At 56.7% G+C, this 20,439-nt stretch overlaps 1 long non-coding RNA gene across 1 annotated transcript; it reads right to left on the bottom strand.

Moving 5' to 3' along the window:
• Positions 1–14,105: 14,105 nt before the first annotated feature.
• On the bottom strand, positions 14,106–16,527 carry LOC120963054 (uncharacterized). Its single transcript, XR_005754758.3, has 2 exons — positions 14,555–16,527; positions 14,106–14,443 (listed from the first exon to the last, which is right to left on the bottom strand). It is a non-coding gene; the product is annotated as an uncharacterized lncRNA (long non-coding RNA).
• Positions 16,528–20,439: the final 3,912 nt, after the last annotated feature.

Genomic DNA, 20,439 nt, shown 5'->3' with positions numbered 1-20,439 from the left:
GGTGTGGCAACAGTGCGGCCCACTACCCCCAAAGCCCGAGGCGGGCATGGCTACAGGAGGCCGTACGGGACGGCCAACTCCCGTGCGGCCCGGCACTGTAGCCATACTAGCCTCGACGTCACCCATGACCGACTCCCGTACGGCCCGCGGGCGGCGGGCCCCTTCAGCCAGAGAGAGGCGTGAAGGCGGCCCGGCCTTTCCCAGTCGGCCAAGAGCGTAGCCGGCATCCAGAAGCCGGCTACTCCCTTCCTCGAAGCAGGAGCCCCATTAAGGAGACAAGACAAGGTAAGGCTACAGTGATAGCCCCCGAGGTGGCCCACTGTAGCCACGCTTACCTCGACGAAGCCCTCGTCATCACAGGCGAGGCAACAGTAAGCAGCCACCGACAAGACCCTAGGCGGTGGGGTGGCCTGTCGACCAAGTAGCCGGCAGCCGGCGGGACCCACCAGCCGGCGGGACCCAGCAGCCGGCGGAGAAGCCGGCGAGCGTAGACACTGACGGCTGGGACCAGAGCCCAGCCGGATTACCATTGTACCCCTGGGGGATAGGCCTATATAAACCCCCCGGAGCACCCATGCAAAGGGTTCGCACCCAAGCATAGTTGGCCTCTGAGCATAGAGTGCCTTCTAAGCATAGCACACACACCATAGATAGAGAGAAGCAAGAGCTAGCCTTGTTCTTCTTCTCCCTTGATCCCAACAGCTCTAGGAGCGATTGTAGCTACCTTTCATCGATCTAGTGATCATGCGGAGACCCCGTAGAGCAGGACTAGGGGTGTTATCTCCTCGGAGAGCCCCGAACCTGGGTAAGATCCGCCGGCGTGCATGTCTTCGCCTCATCCCGTTTCCAGGCACCGGCGACGTTTTATTGGCTCCCACAATGATAAGCCATCCCTTGGCATATGTCGCACCAACCACCCGACATTTGGCGCCCACCGTGGGTTCAGGTGCACCGTCGTCCGGAGACCTGTTCTGGACGGGAACCCTCTTCCTCCCCCGCGAGCGCAGCCAGCCTGCTGCGCCCGATGGCGTTTGCCTCAACACGCTGCAGGGCGTCGACGACGCCTGCGCAGCGAGCCGCCTCGCCGATCTGCTCGGCGAGACTCGCATCTCCGACGAGCCTGCGTCCGACGCAGGCACCGACTACCCCGAGAGCCGCCTCGTCAGCCTCCTCGACCAACTTCACGCCTCCAACGAGCCTGCTGCGGACATGGAGTCTGTCGGCTCCACAGACCCGATGCTCATCGACTCCGACACCGCGTCGCTTGACGCCTACCCCTCCGACGTGGTGGTCTTCGACGACCCCCTCCCTCGAGCTGACAGCAGCAGCAGCGCTGTCACCGAAGTGCTGGTCATCAGCCAGGTCTCCAACTCGGGCGAGAATGCCCGCGACGCTCAGCAAGCGGCGATGCACGACCTCTCCGTCCCCATCCCGGCCGACGCCGACGCCGAGACCCTGGAGGCACGCCGCCTTGCCCTCATCGCGGAGGGCCAGAAGATAGCCTCGATGAGACGCCTCACCGAGGCCCACCAGCGCGAAGTCGACCGCGCCGCCTTCGGCACGCCGCCGCCTAGCGGCCCGAGTCAAGCCGGCTTCGTCCAGAAGCGCGGCGCAGCCGTCGCCAGCATGCTGGGCGCAGATCGCCCCGTCTACGCCACCCCGCTCGAGAATCTGCGAGCCGCTCAGGCGGCCGCGGAAGAGCTCAATGGGCTGGGAGCCGATGAGCTCCCCTACATGACGAGACGGATCCAACAGCTGCTCGACGCGGCTGCAGAACGGCACAAAGCCGGCGCCCGAGCTGATAGTCATCCCCCGCGCCGGGAGCACGCCGCGACGTCCCGCTCGTCGACTGCGAGCGGCGCGCGCCAGAAGAAAGACAAGGAGCCGGCTGCCAGTCGCAGCCGGACTCGCATCACCATCGAGCGCGACGCGGATGGCCGCCCTCGAGCTGTAGAGCACCAAGGAAATCTGCCTCCTCCCCCGCCTCGAAGAGAAAGACACCTCACTCCGCCGCCTATCACACACCCGACTCTTGGCGACCGACTTGGCCGCCGAGAAGGAGTCGGCGAGAACGACGCCCGCCACAGGATCGACCGCCTTGCTCGATCCTTGGCTCTAGAAGAAGAAGACGATGTCGGCCCACCATGCTTTGGCCCCCGCATCCGCGACGAGCCCTTCCCCAAAGGGTTCTCGCTCCCCAAAGACACGCCCAAGTACAACGGCTCGGTGAAGCCGGAGGACTGGCTCATCGACTACTCCACGGCCGTCAGCATAGCCAACGGCAACCGGCGCGTCGCCGTGAAGTACGTCCCCCTCATGCTGCAAGGCACTGCGCGCACGTGGCTCAACAGCCTCAAGCCCTACAGCATCAACAGTTGGCTGGACTTCACCGAAGTCTTCGTCCGCAACTTCAGTAGCACCTACAAGCGGCCTCCCAAGCCTCGCCAGCTCTCCCTCTGTGTCCAAGGGCCCAACAAGTCGACCCGCGACTACCTCACGCGATGGGCCGAGCTCCGCAACTCCTGTGAGGGAGTGCACGAGGTCCAGGCCATCGAGTACTTCACCGCCGGGTGCCGAGAGGGCACCCTCCTCAAGCACCGACTCCTCTGCGACGAGCCGGCTACCCTCGATGAGTTGCTGGTCGTCGCCGACAAATACGCTACAGCCGACTCCTCAATGAAGACCGAGCTCCGAGTGGACGCCTCGGGGAAAGTAATCGCTCCGGCTCCCAAGACGCCGGCTGGCGACCCTAATCGGCGCCCCTACCAGAACGACCACAAGCGCAAGGGCCCCATGCCGACTTCCTCCAGTCGGCAGGTGGCCACAGTTGAAGACGAGCAGCCTGAAGAATGGCCCGCTCCCAAGAAGAAGGGTGGAAGGCCGGCTTGGCAGCCGTCTTTCTCCTACGAACAAGCACTCGATGCCCCCTGCAAGTTCAACAGCGGCGCGAAGCCGTCCAACCACACAACCCGGAAATGCCACTGGCTCACCCGCATCACCAAGGGTGAGGGAATGGTGCCGCCTCCGCCTCCCGGCCAGCCGCCTCCAGCTCCCCAGCAGCCGGCGGCTCGGCCGGCAGTCGGCGCCATCCAAGACGAATTCCCCGAAGAGCACGCCGCCTACGTCGTCTTCACTAGCCAAGCCGACGACAAGCGCAGCAGACGCCGGCAGCACCAAGAAGTGAATGCAGTCGCCTCTAGCCCCGCCGAGTTCATGCACTGGTCAGAAAAGCCAATCAGCTGGAGCCAGGCCGATCACCCAGAGGTGATGCCTTTGCCCGGCTCCTATGCAATGGTCTTGGACGTCACCCTCGCGACGGAGAGGCGAGCTGCCAGATTTTCCCGCGTCCTGATAGACGACGGAAGCAGTATCAACATACTGTACCGCGATACCATGGAAAAACTGAACATCAAAGCGAAGCAGCTCATGCCGAGCCGCACCGTCTTCCATGGTATCGTACCCGGCCTATCTTGCTCTCCAATCAGCAAGATCAAAATGGATGTTCTCTTCGGAGACAAGGATCATTTTCGCCGGGAGGCAATATGGTTCGAGGTAGTGGATTTGGAGAGCCCCTATCATGCACTGCTTGGCCAACCTGCTCTGGCCAAGTTCATGGCCGTGCCCCACTACGCCTACCTGAAGATGAAGATGCCAAGCTCGAAGGGGATCATCACGGTAGCCGGCGACTACAAGAAGTCCACCGAGTGCGCCATGGCCAGTAGCCGGCTGGCCGAGTCCCTCGTGGTGGCAGAAGAGAAGAAGATGTTAGAACGGGTTGTGGCCATGGCCGGCAAGCAGCCGCCTTGTCCCCCAACCCCAAGGATTGTGATGCGCAGGGCTCCTTCCAGCCTGCAAAAGAGATGAAGAAGATACCTCTGGACCCGGAGCACCCGGAGAGGTTCGCCGTCATTGGGGCGAACTTGGACAGTAAATAGGAAGGCGAGCTCGTCGACTTCCTCCGTGAGAATCGAGACATCTTTGCATGGTCCCCAAAGGACATGCCGGGTGTCCCGAAGGATTTCGCCGAGCACAAGCTACACGTCCGAGATGATGCGAAGCCGGTCAAGCAGCCCCTCCGCCGACTATCAGAAGAGAAGCGAAGAATTGTGGGAGAAGAGATAGCCCGGCTCCTTGCAGCCGGCTTTATCATGGAAGTGTTCTTTCCAGAGTGGCTTGCCAACCCAGTTCTAGTTCTGAAGAAGAATAACAAGTGGCGTATGTGTATAGACTACACTAGTCTGAACAAGGCCTGCCCAAAGGATCCGTTTGCTCTGCCACAGATTAACCAGGTGATAGACTCCACAGCCGGGTGCGAGCTGTTAAGTTTTTTGGATGCATACTCAGGGTATCACCAGATCAAGTTGGACCCGGCCGACCGCCTGAAGACTGCCTTCATCACACCCTTTGGAGCTTTCTGCTACCTGACAATGACATTCGGCCTGAGAAATGCCGGTGCCACTTTTCAGCGTTGCATGCAGAAATGTCTCTTGAAACAACTCGGCAGAAATGCCCACGTCTACGTAGACGACATTGTGGTGAAGACAGAGAAGCGCGGTACCTTGCTGGAAGACCTGCAAGAAACATTTGCCAACTTGCGCCGATTCCAAATCAAGCTCAATCCCGAGAAGTGCGTGTTCGGAGTGCCAGCCGGCCAGCTGCTAGGCTTCCTGGTCTCCGAACGCGGCATTGAGTGCAACCCCGTCAAGATCAAGGACATCGAGAGGATGGAGATTCCCACCAAGCTGCGAGATGTGCAGAAGTTCACTGGCTGCTTAGCCTCCCTGAATCGTTTTATCAGCCGACTAGGAGAAAAGGCTCTCCGCCTGTACCGACTCATGAAGAAGTCCACTCACTTTGAGTGGAATGATCAAGCCGACCAAGCCTTCCATGAGTTGAAGAAAATGTTGACCACTCCGCCTGTCCTGGCAGCCGCGACTGAGAAGGAGCCCATGCTCCTCTACATCGCCGCGACTAGCCGAGTCGTCAGCACTGTTGTTGTGGTCCAGTGCCCGGAGGAAGGCCGAGCCCAGCTGGTCCAGAGGCCGGTCTACTATCTCAGCAAAGTACTATCCAGCTCAAAGCAAAACTACCCGCACTACCAGAAGATGTGCTATGGGGTGTACTTCGCTGCCAAGAAATTGAAGCCCTACTTCCAAGAGCACCCCATCACGGTCGTATGCACTGCCCCGCTCGCCGAGATCATAGGCAGCCGGGATGCATCCGGCCAGGTGGCCAAATGGGCCATTGCCTTAGCGCCCTACACGATCTTCTATCAACCCTGCACCGCCATCAAGTCGCAAGCATTGGCCGACTTCCTCGTCGACTGGGCCGAGACCCAGTACTTACCGCCGGCTCCCGACTCTACCCATTGGCGGATGCACATTGACGGGTCCAAGATGCGCACCGGCTTGGGAGCCGGCATCGTCCTCACCTCTCCCAAAGGCGACAAGCTCAAGTACACGCTGCAGATCCACTTCGCCGCCTCCAACAACGTCGCCGAGTACGAGGCGCTCGTACACGGGCTCCGGCTAGCCAAAGAACTCGGCATACGCCGGATCCTGTGCTACGGCGACTCAGACTTGGTGGTCCAGCAATCATCTGGCGACTGGGACGCCAAGGACGCGAACATGGCGAGCTATCGTTTCTTCGTTCGGCAAATAAGCGGATACTTCGAAGGGTGCGAGTTCGTTCACGTGCCAAGGGCCGACAACGACCAAACAGATGCCCTAGCACGGATCGGCTCCACCCGACAAGCCATACCGACTGGCGTCTCCCTCCAGCGCCTCCTCAAGCCGTCCATCAAGCCGTCTCCAGAGTCGGATTCCATCTTCGTACCGCCTGCACCAGAAACAGCCGGATCCGACTGGAGAAATCCCGCAGGCAGCACGGGGACTTCGACGACTGGCCCGGGGACTGCCGTAGTCGCACCCGGCCCGGGGACTTCAGAATCCGGCTCGGGGACTACAACAGCCGGCCCGGGGACTGCAACGACACAAGAAGCGGTGGCCGACTCCAATGCAACACCCAACCCACCCACCCGAGTCATGGTGGCCACATTAACAGAAGAAGAAGTCACAGCTCCCTCATAGGACCAGCCCATCCTCAAGTTCCTAGTCAGCAGAGAGCTGCCGGCTGACGAGGTCTCAACAAGACTAGTGCAACGACGAGCCGCAGCATATACAATAATCAACAGAGAGCTTGTGAAGCGCAGCGTCACTGGAGTCTTCCAGCGTTGCGTCGAGCCAGAAAAAGGAGTGGCAATCCTCAAAGACATCCACCAAGGCGAATGCGGCCACCACGCAGCCTCAAGATCCCTTGTGGCCAAGGCTTTCCGCCACGGTTTCTTCTGGCCGACTGACTTGGAGGATGCTAAAGAAATAGTCAAGAGTTGCAGAGGATGCCAAGTTTTTAGTTCCAAGCAACACCTGCCGGCTTCTGCCCTCAAGACCATTCCCCTCACTTGGCCTTTTGCCGTCTGGGGACTGGACATGGTGGGCCCTTTCAAGACAGTCCGCGGTGGCCTGACACATCTACTTGTTGCTGTGGACAAGTTCACAAAGTGGATTGAAGCAAAGCCAATCAAGAAGCTCAATGGGCCGACTGCCGTAACATTCATCACCGACATCACTACTCGGTACGGCGTGCCGCACAGCATCATCACCGACAACGGCACGAACTTCGCCAAAGGGGCACTGGCACGTTTTTGCGCGACGCAGGGCATCCGACTGGACTTAGCGTCCGTTGCCCACCCGCAGTCAAACGGCCAGGTCGAGCGAGCAAACGGACTCATCCTCTCCAGCATCAAGCCCCGACTGGTTGTACCACTGGAGCGATCGGCCGGCTGCTGGCTCGAAGAGCTGCCGGCTGTCCTCTGGAGTCTGCGCACTACACCCAACAAGTCAACCGGCTTCACTCCATTCTTCCTCGTGTACGGTGCCGAGGTTGTCATCCCAACAGACATCGAGTTCGACTCGCCTCGGATCACCATGTACACGGAGGAGGAAGCCAAAGAAGCAAGAGAAGACGGCGTCGACCTACTGGAAGAAGGCCGGCTGTTAGCCCTCAGTCGGTCCGCCATCTACCAGCAAGGGCTGCGTCGCTACTACAACCGCAAGGTCAAGCCAAGATCCTTCCAAGAGGGCGACCTTGTACTCCGGCTGATCCAGCGAACAACCGGCCAGCACAAGCTCTCGGCCCCTTGGGAAGGCCCCTTCGTCGTCAGCAAGGCACTCGGCAACGACTCCTACTACTTGATCGACGCGCAAAAACCAAGAGCACGCAAGAGAGACGACTCCGGCAAGGAGTCGGAGCGACCATGGAACGCAAACCTCCTAAGACGATTTTACAGCTGAAAAGCAGTATGTATCACGCTCCCCTTTTGTATTAAGTACAAACCAACAGGCCCCCCGAACAGTACTCGGGGACTGCCTTTTATTTATCTATGAATGACGAGTGTCATATCCATGAATGTATTATTACATTTTGAATTTTTGTCCGGCACCGGGTTCGACTAGTCGGCCCGGGGACTGGCCGCCTTGAGCTATATCGAAAGTTTTTTCCTAAAGTCAGAAAAGTAGTGCGCCGGCTCCCGAGTCCTCTCTTGTTGAAAGTCGCAGCTCAAAGAACTGACTGTCCGACTAGCAAGAGGAAAGACAGAAAGGACGCCCACACGAAAAACGGCTAAGGAACAAACCTATATAGCAAAGAGACGGCCTCCAAACATGCCTGCCGGCTACCAGAGCAGCCGGCTGGCCGGCTTCCTAAAAACTTAGCTTTAGTCCAGCAGAGCTAAAGTACTTCCCCCTCCCCAATCGGCCAGGCACTCCCTCGGCTACAGATTGCAGAGCAACTGTTTGACTGGGGAGGCGGCAACCAAGGGAGGGCGGCAAAGGAAAAAGCAGAAGGACAAAGAGCAAAAAGTACAAGGAAAGACCAAATGCATAAGTTATATATACATAAAGCCGCCAATGGGCCGACAACAGACATAAGTTCGAATACACCCAGTGGGTGGAATTGTGCAGAATTTAACCAAACATTGTTCTAAAGAGTAACAAGACAAGAAAAGCAAAAAATGGCGGACTAGAACACGACATGGAGGCCGAGCTGGACGGTGAAGGCGGCCTCGCCGGCTGAAGGAGTGGCCGCCTAGTGGGTCTCGGCCTGGCCACCACCTACGGCAGGCGACGCACTCGCACGCGACGTGGTGCTGGAGGTGCGGTCAGGCTGAGGCTGGCCGGCTGCTCCACCAGCCGGCTCGGCGTCTTCACCCTCCTCCTCCTCCTCTTCGCCCTCGTCGCTGGAGTCGATCTCCTCCGCCGAGTCCACACCGTACGCCGGGTCCAGCCCGGACCACTCCTCCGGCTGGGCGACTCCATTGTCGTCCACCTCGGGGGCGAAGACGCTGATGTTGGTGTAGTCGGCGATCGCCGAAGCCCGCCGAATGATGTCCGGCCGCACCGGCTCCAGCTCCGTGTCAGCTTGCTGCCGCCAGGTAGCCAGCTGGTCCAGGCTCAGGCCGGGATACCAGGCCTTGACGAACTCCAGCGCCCGCCTGGCACCGGAGCGAGCCGCCGAGGCCTTCCAAGCCTCGAAGCGGCCGACTGCCACCTCCAGCCAGTCGGCGGTCCGACTGGGGGTGCGAGGGACCGCTTGGCCAGGCCAGAGGGCGGCCAAGACCTGCGCCCCGGCACGCTGAAGCCGGCGGAGCAGCCGGTGAGCCGGCTGGATGCGAGCCTGGATCGCCAGGAGCTGTTCCTCCAGCGAGCGGCCGGCGGTTGGCGAGATTTCAAAGCCGGCTTGCCTCTTCGCCTGGCGACGGGCCTCGATGGCCTGATTGGCGGCAGTCGAATAGCCAGGGAAATACTCTGCGCGAAGAAGAAGAAAGGAAGAGAAGAACACCAAAATCAGAAAGCAAGCCAAAGTGGCAGACGGCAAGAAAGGATGGAGAGGTAGGCAGCTTACCGTCAACCAGATCTTCGATCTGGCCGTAGCCAGAGACCAGAGTCTGCCTGGCCTCAGCCCAGCCAGCCGCCTCCGTCTCAAACTCGGCCTGGAGAGCGGCTTCGCGATCCTGCGCAGCCTTCAGCGCCGCCTTGTGGCCTTCCTCCTGGTCGGCCAACTTCTTGACCAGGCGGTCACGCTCCTGCACCAAGGCGGCGAGCTCGGCATCCTTGGCACGAAGAGCAGTCTGGGACTCCCCCAGCTGTGCCCTCAGACTGGCGTTGGCCGCTGCAAAGTCAGAAGAAGAAAAATAGTTAGAAGTCGTCAAGGAAGATCCAACCCGACTGCTCAGCAGTCGGCCCGAATCTCGGGGACTACACCCAGTGGGTGCGCTGACGCGCCCCCACATGAGATAAAGATCAAGTCACGTACCTCGGCTCTCAGTAAGGTCGGCGGTCTTCTGAGTCAGCTCCCGAGCCTGGGAGTTGAAGGCGGCCGCTCGAAGGTTATGGTAGTCCTGCAAGATGGACAGAAGACCGAAGTAAGAACAAAAACAGCAAAGACAAAACCTCCAAGAAGTTCCAAGCCGCCTGCTCAGCAGCCGACTCGGAACTCGGGGACTACACCCAGTGGGTGCGCTGACGCGCCCCCATGGAAGAAATCAAGATCAAGAAGAGAAATCAAGATCAAGAAAGAACAAGATGAGAATCCTAACCCGGATGGCCGCCCGCGTTGCGAGGAACTCGTCGGTGAACTGCCTCAGCGCCGCGGCTTGGCCTTGGAGCCGGGTCCGGACGTCTTGTGCGCCACGTTCACCACGGCCGTCCCTCCGCCTGGTGTCCACCCCGAGGTAGCGCTGGCCGCCTCCGCATCTCGGGCCGACGAGATGGAGCCTACGGCCGGCTGTGGCTCCGATGCGGCCTTCTGCGGCTCCACGCGGCCTTCCCCGCACGCCGGCTTGGCGGAATCCGGACCGCCACCTCAGCCCTCGCGGCCGGCTCGCCTTCCGCCGACTGTGCGGGCGACGGCTCAGGCCGGCCGCCTTGGGCCGCCCAAGTTGGCGGGGTCGGCTCCAGCGCCTTCTCCAAGATGATGACGTCGTCGCCGCTTCCCCCCAGCCCTGGCTGGTCGCTGCTGGCTCCCCCTGGTGAGGGCTCCGTGTCCCCAGGCGCCATGGTGCGCAGGGGGGTGACCATCAAAACCTCCCCTGCCGCCGCCGCGGCCTCAGCCTCTGCCTGGGCCCTGGCTGCGGCCTCGGCGAGTTCCTTCGCTGCCTCCTCCTCCCGTGCCGCCTGGGTGGCGGCCGCCTTCCGCGCCTCCGCCTCCCGTGCCTCCTGCTCCTCCCGCGCCTCCCGCGCGTTCCTTTCCGTCGCCTCCTGGAGGTCGGCGCGGGGGTCCACGCGGCGGGTGGTGCTCCCAGAGCCCCTTGGCGACTCGACGACGGAGCCGGCGGCCGCCCGCTCAAGTGACAACGGAGCTCTGATCGTTGAAGAAAAAGACGAAGGTTCAAGAACCACCAAAGAAAGAAAGAAAGAGAGTACACAGAGAAAGAGAACTTACGCCGACACGGTCTGCGGTTGCTTCACCACTTTGCGGAAACGAGCCGCCTTCGCGGCCGCCTCCTCCCGCCTGGTGGCTGCCGCCCCGCCCCTGGGCTTCTTCGTTCGGCTGCCGAATAGACCCTGGGCGGCGCGACGCTTCTGACCTCCACCACGAGCAGGCTGCGCGGCGGAGGAGCCCGCGCCGCGTCCAGATGCCGGCTGGCGGCGCGGGATGGCTTCGGCTTCATCCTCGTCCGGCCAGTCGTCAAAGGTAGCAGTGAACCCGGAGCCGCCTGCTTCGCCGCCGGCTTGGCCACCGCCCGGCTCGATGGCGTCGTCCATATGGACCGCCCCCAGGTCGTGTTCGGTCCGGTCGGGGACGAAGCGGCGCTCCACGTCTGACCCGCCGGCCGGCCGAAGCAGAGGGCTCTGTCGAAGAACAAGCCGACTAAGTCAGAGTCGGCCAAGAGATGCTCGGCGACAAGGCTGAGGGAGAGAGAGAGAAAAAAAAGAGACAAGGGGAGCGTACCGTAGGCGGAGGATTGGCTCGGCTATATGGCTCCTTGCCGAACTGCCACTCTTCAGTGAGTTGGCAGTTTGCAAGGTAATTCACCATGTAGGCGACCTCATGGCGTGGCATCTCCTTGGTGCACATCCGGCTCGGATCGAGCTGGCCGCTCATCTGACAGATCAGATGAGGCCGGCTCTGGAGCGGAAGGACCCGACGCGTGACGAATGCGGCCAGGAGGTCGGGCCCCGTCAGGCCCTCCGACTGGACCATCACCTGCAGTCGGGAGATGGCGGCGTTTCCCGCCTGCGACAGCGTCACAGCCCGGAAGGACCACTGGGCAGCCTGCCCGTCGGCGGGCCGGCTACGTAAGCCGGCAGATTGATGTAGTCGCCCCGTGGAGCGATGTTCCGCACGTAGAAGTACGACTTCTGCCACTTCTTCACCGATTGGATCAGTGTGATGACGGGGAAGGGGTTTTCGGCGCCCGATCTCCGCGACGCGATGAAGGCGCCAGTATGAGCCGGCACGCCTTTACTGCGCGTGCCCAGCTTCGACTGGAAGAGCTCCCCCCAGAGCTCAAGGGTGGGGAGGACGCCGAGATAGCCCTCGCACAGGGTGACGAAGGCCGACAGCAGCACCACCGCGTTGGGGGTGAGATGGTGCGGCTGGAGCTGATAGAATTCGAGCCAGGAGCGGAAGAAGGCGCTCACTGGCAGGCCGAAGCCGCGCAAGAAGTGCGAGCGGAAGACCACCCGCTCGCCCTCCTGCGGCGCCGGCTTGATTTCCTTCGCCGGCGCGAGGCGGACCTCCACCTTGTCCGCGGTGGGCAGCCGCCGTGTGTCGCGAAGGAAGTCGACATGGTCGTCATGGACGTTGGAGCCATCCCAATCCCCGCCAAGCTGCTCTATGGTGGGAGGCATGGCGAAAGCTAGCACGGCGGCGGAGGAGCGTGCGGTGGAAGAGCGCGGCGGCGAGGCGCTGTCGCGAGAACGGGAGAACGAAGAAGACGGTGGAAGTAGGAGGAGCGTGCGAGGGCCTGCCGCCCTCCACCTCCCCCTACTTATAGCCTCACGAGGCCGAAGAGGCCGGACGTGGGGGGGGAGACGTGGGATTAACTACGCCCACTACCCCCACGTCTCGCGATTATTGCGCATAAGTGCGAGCCAAAACTGCCGCACGAAACGTGCGGGCGGTTTCGGGATACAAAGGATCCGCGCCTGGGCCGGGGCGCGGACGTGGCGGGCCCCCTCCCTGCGGCGACGTCCCGTCACGCGCGTGGGCTGGCAGGCTTTCCGGCCACGTGGCTCGCCGACGGCCCGTGGCCGGCCCGCGGCCTGGTGCACGTGCCAGCGGGTTCCCGCCCTCCGACTCCAGAAGATTTCGACTCAGGCGGCGCGCCTGATCAAGGCCGGCTCCCAGCTGCCGGCTTGTCACGATAGGAAGCTGATCGAGCTTCTCAACCCCCACTCCACCTCGAAGCCCAATCAGCTTCGGGGACTACTGTCGGAGTAAATGGCCATGGGTAGCCTATCCGACTGCCCCTGGTTCTTCTGAAAAAATTATCAGGCCCTCGGGCCTCCAAGCACTCCGAGCAATGGGCCGCCTTCCCTGGCCGGCTATCTCTGAAGCCGACTCCCGGAAGGCAACCCAGCCTCACCAACTCCTCCCCAGGACGACTACGGGGTGGCCGACTCCAAGAAGCCGGCCAAGGAGGACGCCGACTCCTAGGAGCCGGCAAAGACCACAACTACTTCAAGCCACTCCCACATAACGGCGACGCGACGGGGTGTGGCCACAGTGCGGCCCACTACCCCCAAAGCCCGAGGCGGGCATGGCTACAGGAGGCCGTACGGGACGGCCAACTCCCATGCGGCCCGGTACTGTAGCCATACTAGCCTCGACGTCACCCACGACCGACTCCCGTACGGCCCGCGGGCGGCGGGCCCCTTCAGCCAGAGAGAGGCGTGAAGGCGGCCCGACCTTTCCCAGTCGGCCAAGAGCGTAGCCGGCATCCAGAAGCCGGCTACTCCCTTCCTCGAAGCAGGAGCCCCATTAAGGAGACAAGACGAGGTAAGGCTACAGTGATAGCCCCCGAGGCGGCCCACTGTAGCCACGCTTACCTCGACAAAGCCCTCGTCATCACAGGCGAGGCAACAGTAAGCAGCCGCCGACAAGACCCTAGGCGGTGGGGCCGGCCTGTCGACCAAGTAGCCGGCAGCCGGCGGGACCCAGCAGCCGGCGGAGAAGCCGGCGAGCGTAGACACTGACGGCTGGGACCAGAGCCCAGCCGGATTACCATTGTACCCCCGGGGGGTAGGCCTATATAAACCCCCCGGAGCACCCATGCAAAGGGTTCGCACCCAAGCATAGTTGGCCTCTGAGCATAGAGTGCCTTCTAAGCATAGCACACACACCATAGATAGAGAGAAGCAAGAGCTAGCCTTGTTCTTCTTCTCCCTTGATCCCAACAGCTCTAGGAGCGATTGTAGCTACCTTTCATCGATCTAGTGATCATGCGGAGACCCCGCAGAGCAGGACTAGGGGTGTTATCTCCTCGGAGAGCCCCGAACCTGGGTAAGATCCGCCGGCGTGCATGTCTTCGCCTCATCCCGTTTCCAGGCACCGGCGACGTTTTATTGGCTCCCACAATGATAAGCCATCCCTTGGCATATGTCGCACCAACCACCCGACACTTTTTCAGAAAATGAAATACGACCTCACCAATACAGAGTATAAATTAGTTGATGAGAAATTGAGAAGATATATACAGTACCCAAGGATACAAAACCTGAACTTAATAATCCCAGCTCTACTAGCTGGCTTGGGTATTCTGTCCTTTCGCAAAAAGAACTTGCAAATAAATAAATGAAATAGTTGTCTACAGATAGTTTGCTTGAATGAATCAAGCCCAAAAAGACTAACACCGATCTCAGCAGAATCTACAGGCAGCTAGCAAATATATGATGCGGAGTCAGAGACAATATGCTAGTTGGTTGTAAGAATAGGAAATAAGTACAGAGCGTTCATACAATCCGCAGGTCCACCCATGAGCATATGAAATGGAATGTCTTGAGCGTACACAACATTAGTACTGGATATGTTTGCAATTATGGTACGCAATGTCCCAACAGTTATATCTGTAAATATGTAACCCAGTCAAACAAGATATGAAAATCATACGCTTAAACTGAACTGAGTTATCATGTATCTCTAATTATTATATAGATACTACAAAGTACACAAAGGACATTAGATATTTCTGAAATCAGGGGAAACCATAACAACAAATAGTAGCATGGCCATCAGAACACAACATAGTTTCTGCATCTGAAATACGCATTACACTAAATCATTGGGAGAAAATTAGAGCATCCACACATGTAGCTAGCTTGACACCAAAACTATTACTGCACACGGCAAATAGATGTTCTATGCTTGCAAGAACCAGGACCTGTTCAGATATATATATATATATAGATGAAGACGCTGAGTCAGTCAAAGCACAGCATAACAAAAAAAGAAGATGGTAGGAGGAGAGGAAGATCGGGTTTGAGGTGCTCACCTGGGCAAGGGAGGGCCTGCAGTGGTCCAAATGCTGCAGAGGAGGTTGCCATAGGATGCACGGCCGCGTCGGAGCTGCGGCAGAGGAGGTCGGGGTCGCAGCCGTGCAGCCTCACGCGCGTGAGCGAACCCAGCTAGGGGTTGCCATCCAGGAGGTGGGGAGAACATGAGGGCGCGCGGTCTGGAACACAGCGGAGTCGTCGGAGACGCGCCGATGATGGAGGCAACACCATAGCCGAAACCCTAGCCACAGACTCGGGGTGGCGGGCGAGGTGGATCTAGCCGGCCTGGAGGGCTAGGGTCGGAGACCAGCTTGTGTGTGTGCTGTGAGATGGTGAACATCGCCGGAATCGATGGCTGTTGACCCTGCCGTGATGGGTCATACGGGAGAGAGAGAGAGAGAGAGATTGTTTGTGACAGGGATGGATGGATGGGGGATGCGGCCAATCTGGTAGCTGCCGGAGACGCTAGGTGAGAGGAGAGGAGGGGGAGGGACGGTGGCGTGCGGTGGGAGGAGGGGGCGAGGAGGTGGTGGGTGGCAGCGATGAGGAATCGGGAGGGGGCCGCGGAGGAGGGAGAGAGGATGAGGGTTAGGGTTAGCGCTTTATATGGGTAAAGGTTAGGCGGGCTTAGCGGGCTTTGGCGGGCTTGCGGGGCTGTACCATGACATCCATGACGGTTTTTGAAAATGTCACCAGAAATCCATCATAGATTAACAGGTTTCTTGTAGTGCATTATCATCAAACATAAATAACATGCAAGAAATCATCAATAACATCACCGAGTAAGACTTAACCAACTAACAACAAAGGAACAACGCATATTAATGGTACTCGATAACCGACGTTAATCATGCACCGAAGAACATGACCAACCCAACATGTACTACTATCAAGCATGGCAATATGAAAGCAATACTAGCAACTAGCAGGGCATGATAACCAGGTGCATAACAACATAGCAAACAAGTAAGCACTAAACAAGAAGCATTACCGAAACAACGATAACCATGTTTTAAACAAGCAATCATTTAATAAATATTCAAGTTGAAAACCATGGCTACTGCATGACTATCATGCAAATGGGTATTGTGGCTTGCCTGGGGATGAAGAAGGCACCGGGGAGAAGTGCGGTGAAGCCGCGGAAAGATTTGCCGGAAATAGTTCTCTCTCGGAGGGGCTGTTTACGTGCAAGGGCAAAAAGATCATTTTCACAGTGTCAAACCATAGTGAAAATGAAACAAACAGAACGGGCTCGACGAAACGAAGAAGTAGGCTTTGGATTCACCTCATTTGGAGTTACGGATAAAAAGTTATGAGGTGTTTTCTGCCAGGGACCCATCTGTAATGAAGAGATTTTCAGACTGGACTTAGGCAGAAAAACAGAAGGCGTACTTCAGCAAATACGCTTTCCTAACGCGAAAGCATACTTTCAGCCAAAGCACCCGGAGAATACACTTTCAATGCATGAAGACGTATTCCCCAGAACTGCGTGTCCACTTATCCACGTCAGCAGTCGCCTCGTGCGGCTGACGGGTGGGACCCGCGTTGACCTTCTCTCTCCTCCCTCTCCTCCTCTTCTTCCTCTGACGCGCGCTGAGGCAGAGGCGAGACCGGCCGCCCCGACGACGATCGCCGGCGACTCCGGCCACCGTAGGCGGCGCTCGACCTACCCACGTGCTCAGGGCAACGGGGCCGACCCGCTAAAGGACAGAACGGACCTCGAGGATGGCGGGGTTGAGAGCCGCTAGCACTCCAGCGGAGGGGGCTTCGGGTGGGATTTGGCTACGGGGCTGCAGGGCACTCCGGCGAGGGGAAAGGAGTTGGGGCGAGTTGCTGGACTCCGGGGAGGCTATTGGTAGGGACAGAATGGAGGGGAAGGGCTCGGCTTGCCCGAATCGAAGAGGGGCAGAGGCGGCGGCCATGGCGGGAAGGGCGGGCTCAGGAGCTCTTGGAGCTCGAATGAGAGGTTGGGGAGGGGTAGAGGAGTGTGGGAAGGCTGCTGGTGAGCTCGAAGCGCTCGGGGAGGGCCATTTATAGGCGGGGCGAGGGAGGCCGAGCTGGCACCACCGCGGACGCGTGTCCGGTGCTGCGGACGCGTGCCCGCGCGCTCGAGCTCGGGGGCAGGCGACGAGGGAGGCATAGTAGAGGTTCTCACGGGGCAGAGGAGGCCAAGGGGCGCAGAGAGGAAGACGGCGGCGACGGGAAGATCCAAAGCTCCACTGTGCTCTCGTGGGCGCGCGGCGGCTTGCGTCGGTGGGGAATCGGACGGAGGGGGAGAGGGGTCTAGGGGAACGGCGACGACGAGAGGAAGACAGTGGACATGCCCGTGCTCGCTGAGACACCTAGCAGAGGAGGGTCCCGAGCAAGAAGCCATTCTGGACGCGGCCATTGCACGGCAGAGAGGTGGTCACCGCGCGCACTGGTGCACCCAGCGCGTTCTGGCCGGGCCGATCATATCCCGTGGAATGACCCTAGTGACCTTAGTCTAAATGAAGAAATAAATCAATCTAGGGGCAAAGAAGAGATTTGCAGATGGCCCCAAAGCAAACCAGCAGCCAAGTGTTTGTGCTGTGTAGTGGGGACACCAGCTATGTAACTCAGTAAAATATTTGTCTGGTAATGATCATACACTAAGGTGACTACGATCACAGGAAATCATCTTAAGAGGAGGAGTTTAAAGGGTGGTTGCTGTAGAAAGTGCCATAATGGCCAGAAATGGGAATTTGGATGATGCACTCACATAGTTGCATCAATAGAGCTGCAAATGGTTATGGCCCACTTATTTGAATATATACAGATGCCCAAGGAGTTTCATGCTATTTGGATGAACCAAAATAGCACTTGCTTTAGAAAGATTTATTCTGACCAGAAACTTGGAAAAATTCCACAGGGCAAATGGTCAAAGGGATTGAGACACAACTTGGTGGTGGGAAGTTATATGGATACTAGAAGGCCTAGAAAAATTGGCAGCCATAATGGAGCAAGATAAAATATACTTGCTTCACAAACTGAAATTTTGACCAGAAACTAAGAATTGAGGCTGAGCTCACATGAAGGCATGACATGAGCTCTACTTTGGTGGAGGGCTATGATATGATGATATGAAGGATCCTGCAAAATGGAAACTCATTTTGATATTCCTAGCTTGTACCTCCTTCACAAAGCTTCTTTCTGGACAGAAACTTTGGAAAATCATAATTAAATAATTACTAGGCAAATGAGGTTGCATTTTGGCATGTGGCAAAGATATGGACATGAAAAGATGTCCAAGGAGTTTTAGGTCAATTGGGCAAAGGAAAATGGAACTTGCTTCACAATGTGCCATTTGGGGCAGAATAGGAAATGAATTATTGGGGAATTATTTTTGAACATGGCAATGAACGTTTTTGCCATATTTGATCAAGATATGACCCAAAAAAATTATGAGAATTATTTGGGAATTTTAGGAATGAGGGAAATATAGGTTGCTTCACAACCTAGGGCAATTTGAGTTATTCCTTTAATAGAAAAGGAATATTCCCAATAAAAGAATATTGGGATTTGGGCTAGGATGAAAATGACAGGGTCTAGGGAAAGATTTGGGAATGACAAGCCACTCTGGAAACAAAGAAGAGGGCATCTTCTTCAGTTTCCAGACCACAAAGCCACGGAAAAAGAAAAACTCAGGCAAAAACCTCAGAAAAACAAAAGAAAAAGAAAGGGCAAAAAATCAGGCTGTCACAAACTTACCCCCTTAAAGAAATCTCGTCCTCGAGATTTGGTTTCTCAGGGAACTAGTATGAATATTCTGACTTAAGGAAACCGTTTCCAACTCGGGTGTCCTTTTTCCTTTATTGTTGTTCCCACTAAATTTTTATCTTACTGGCCCTGGGTGGCTTGCTTTACTGTATCCACATTCTGACAGATCTTACCTGGCTTGCTCATGCTTATATAGGCTCAATTTTTTTTTAGATCTGCTGACTAGCTGAGTGTGATTTATTTTCACAACTGAAATATATGTCTGTCTCACAAGTCCAGGAGTGATTTCCGTTGGGTGTGCCACCTGGCACTGACAACCTTTCATGTAATGATGATCAGAATTTTCTGATGAAAACTCAAGCTCTGACTCATTGCATTGGGTTTCTCCACTAAATGCAGGTCCTTTGGGTTCCAAACAGTGAGTTAAAACATAACCGTTTCCTGACAGATTCTGACTCATCGCAGAAGTTTCTGAATCATCTTAACCGGTTCCATTGTCGTGAGTATCGGATCCGTACCAAATATTTGATTGTCTCCTGTCACGGCCAGCATAAAGGGTTTGGCCTGTATGATAATATTTGCAGACTTGGCCGATGGTGTTTCTGACGGAAAATTTTGTTCACGACAGGCTATCCATGATGATTCATATAAGTAAGGACTCAGGCTTCCAGACTGTTATTCCTCATGCCGATTACTCATGCTGTAGGCATATCCATGTGGATCAATACTGACTTAGACTGTCCGGGGGATCTGCACCATGGGGGTTATGCAACAATTTTCATACCTGCATCGCTGGTCTTGCTCCTTCATTTTTGTTTTCTTGGTCTGGATCTTTGGATGAAAGAGCTTGGCCATATTGTTTCTTTGTATGACCATAGGTACTGTCGGTGCAATTTCTCGGTAATCGTAGCTTATCCTCATTTTTCTGACAGGGTAACCCATTAAATGGCAGGTTCAACACCTCTCAAGTTCCGATTGTTGGGAAATGATCATCTGAAACCCTTGCAAGAAATCGGCAAATAAATCAGTAGCCACCAGAACGGTCTTTACCACTCAGATCTGGGAAATTACTGAAATAACTCAACCACGGCTCAGGACAGCCGAAAAACAGCTCAGAGCATGAGACCGGGTCGATAAGAAGAAGGTGGCAGCTCCCTAAAATAGCCAAAAAGCAGCTATAGGGCTACTGTCACAAAAAGAAACTCAACAGCTGTGCGAGACGGCCGAAAAGCAGCTCAGACTCGTGACAGTCGTTGAAGAGAGAAACAAAAATAGGCATCCACCCTGGATAGCTAGAAACAGCTCAGATCACAGGCGTGGTGCCGTCTTTGGAGAAAAAGGGGACAAGGGCTCATCAGGATCATTTTCCAGGTTCGCAGGTACTTGTATTGAGCTCATTGATGTCGTCAACCCTCATAATCCTTTGTCACACTGCGATGTATACTGGCTTTATTCTCGTAACCATCCTCACGTGGTTGTCAGATCCTCATCCGAGTGACTTGTAAGATCTTGGTGGTATGCTCATTGCATATATATGAGGACCTGATTCCGAGACAGACGTGTATTCTGACTGATTCTTGATCAAAATGTTGCGGATCTGATTCTTGGGATTCACTGCCATATGCTGTCAATTCACAGCGTACTACCTTGTACCAATGTCTTACTAAGGAAGATTGGTTGCCTTGTGCTCGAAACTTTCATCGGACAGCTTGCTGAAGAAGACCGGGTATCGTGCTTCAGAAGCTTACCCCCTTAAAGACTTTGCTGGGGAAAGACTCAGTACCTTATGCCGGAAGCTTTTGCGGTTGCTTACTGAAGAAGGCAGAGTACCTCGTACGGGAAATCATCCATGTATCGTACTGAGGAAGATAGATGAATCTTGCCTTGGAAGCTTCTCGGGTATCTTGCGAGGGAAAATTGGGTTGCGTACACCAGAAACTTCTTACTGTGATATGCGGACCGATTTCCACATATATAACCATCTTAATATTTTTGTTATTGATTTCTTGTATGAAACAAGGTTTTACTGGACTATCCTCCTTTCTGAGTATATGCCATATTTTTGCTTGCTTCCAGGTACATCGAGTTCCAAAATCATCCTCAACGAAAAATTAAACTTGTATCTGAGCCATACCTTTGATAATAT

The sequence above is a fragment of the Aegilops tauschii genome, chromosome 4, assembly GCF_002575655.3.
Source record: "Aegilops tauschii subsp. strangulata cultivar AL8/78 chromosome 4, Aet v6.0, whole genome shotgun sequence".
Lineage (NCBI taxonomy): Eukaryota > Viridiplantae > Streptophyta > Magnoliopsida > Poales > Poaceae > Aegilops > Aegilops tauschii.
The sequence above is the reverse complement of the archived record's forward strand: the minus strand, read 5'-3'. Positions and strand labels throughout refer to the sequence as shown.